The sequence below is a fragment of the Pseudopipra pipra genome, chromosome 1, assembly GCF_036250125.1.
Source record: "Pseudopipra pipra isolate bDixPip1 chromosome 1, bDixPip1.hap1, whole genome shotgun sequence".
Lineage (NCBI taxonomy): Eukaryota > Metazoa > Chordata > Aves > Passeriformes > Pipridae > Pseudopipra > Pseudopipra pipra.
In genome coordinates this window covers 141,068,004-141,070,188 of record NC_087549.1, presented here as the reverse complement: position 1 = coordinate 141,070,188, position 2,185 = coordinate 141,068,004, and the positions used below count along the sequence as shown (strand labels likewise).

Sequence of the window (2,185 nt, the reverse complement as noted above, 5' to 3'; positions counted from 1 at the left end):
TGAACAAACAACCTTCATTTATGAAATTATTGGTATAAAAACACTATTAAAATTGCACTCACCGGTTTATGGAAACCTGTCAAGATTTTATGCTTTAGTAGATACAGACTGTTTGAATAGAAAAAAATGACACAATATATGGTTTCTCAATTGCTACAGAGCTTTGTGGATATTGGGAAGGTCTACCCTTCATTTATGCTTGGTCTAATAGACATTATGGTGAAAATATTTGATTTGGATGAGATGCAGAAGATAACCCAGCTGGTAACTTTCCATCTTGTCAGGAACATTAAGCCCATTCCCTCAAATAAATTGCTAGTTCAGTTTCATGTGTCTGCTGGGGCTGAATGCCCTGGTACAGCAAGATGGAAAAAGACAGATTCAGCAGCAACCACAGAGATCAGGCTCAAAATAATTTGGCAGAGATTGGGCCTTGGATTGGCACAGCGCCTGGAAGTGAATTATATCCATGCCACTGGACTTAGTGGCCTTTCTCATATGGTCCTTACTATATATTCTTACAGTGACTTAGCATCTACCTCCATTTACGTACTTATTGCCTCAAATATCTTTCAAATACCAATATCATAACTATTAAAAGATTTCTAGTGATGATATGTTTGACACCTAGAAGTCTCATCTCTCTAACTTTAGTTTTTCCTCTTTGTTAGTAATTTTGGGTTAATTTTTGCTGTTCTCTGTCCTTCTCACTCTATTTCCTGGTACAAATTTCTGTCAATTCACTGTGAATGTGGCTGTTTGGCCATCTTCCAGGCTTGAGAAGGCTTCAGTGAAAGTACAGGAAAGGGAATTGTAGTCAGAAAAGTACAGAGATTAGGGGAAAAGATACTCAGAACAAAACTGACTTTCTGCCAGAATATTGACTTTGCACTGGTTGGCAATGGAGCTGCACTGTCTGAGAGCAGCTGTCACTCTGGGGGAGGAAAAGGATTGGTCATCATGAAGGATGTGCAGCAGGCCTTCATGGGCCATCATTCCCTGTGTAGGCACAAGGGATATAAGGCACTTCAAAGAGGGGCTATTGCATGGGGTAGCAGCACTGAACTCTGTAACTTATACCTGCTTGGAAGGCACAGTCTCACCAGTCACAGCCAGCTCTAAATTGGGTTGTTTTCAGTACTGGTGAAGCATCTTGAGTATCTTGTTTTTTTAGTTTCATTTTGAAGGCTTTTATTCAGGATATGGCAAATGGGATCATTGTGACCTCAGCTCAGCTCCATCTGCTGATAGAGACATTATTTTGGGGCGTAATGTCACAATTGCTTTAAATAATTTAGACTGAAAAGCTCCAGGATGATGCCTGCAATGGAAATCATAATGCCTTCTCTCACATCCTGCTCTGGGAAAATGTCTAGAAGGAAGATGAAAACCTGAACTGGGCTCTCCCTCCCTCCTGCAGGTAGGGAAAGGCTGTGCATGGAAACTCAGCTACTGTCTGCAATGCAGTGCAAGTTTCTGAGCTCGCTCTGGGTTAGCTGGCCAGGGCCCCACTGGAAATGGAGCTTTGGTGCCTGGTTGTCAGCAGGGAGGTTTGTCCTGTTACAGTGGCCACTCTGCTGCTGCAGTGTGAGACACGGAGCAGTTTGAAGCTCCTGAGGGTTTGTGCTCAGGGGAGAGAAAGACAGAGAGAGGAGGCAGGGCAGCACAGAGGTGCAAAGCTTATGGGAACCAGACCAAGGATCTCTAAAATTTGCCCCCTGCTTTAGTTAACTTGGAATTAACACCCTGCATTTTTGAAGGATGCATCTGACCATACACTTCTCCTTCCTTAGGTGGAACTCAAGTGTTGAAAAAAAATCATGACTGGCTGAAAACAAATAAAACACCCACAGACTGTGCCCTTTGGCTCTGAGCCAGTGGGGTGTACACTCAGCAGTTTTTTCAAAGACTTGAGACGTGCTTCTTCACAAGAAAATCCCTGAAAGTGAAAATTCCCACATAACTGTCAGGGTCCAAGGATGATGGGTTGGAGGAAAAAAACCTGGTGTTGCAAATCTTGCTGCAAAATGGGGGCAGTTGAGAACATCCAATTGCAGGAACACAGGTATGTTGCGAAGTCTGGATTGTTTTGCTTATTAGTGCTACAGACAACGATCACTCCAGCCCATCTCCAATGTCTAGCCCATTTCCATCCATTCAAAATATAACTTGACTGATATTATAA

At 42.8% G+C, this 2,185-nt stretch overlaps 1 long non-coding RNA gene across 1 annotated transcript; it reads left to right on the top strand.

Annotated features, from left to right (window-relative positions):
* The first annotated feature begins 944 nt into the window (after positions 1 to 944).
* On the top strand, positions 945 to 1,907 carry LOC135421265 (uncharacterized). The gene is made up of 2 exons (XR_010433951.1): positions 945 to 1,420; positions 1,794 to 1,907. It is a non-coding gene; the product is annotated as an uncharacterized LOC135421265 (long non-coding RNA).
* Positions 1,908 to 2,185: the final 278 nt, after the last annotated feature.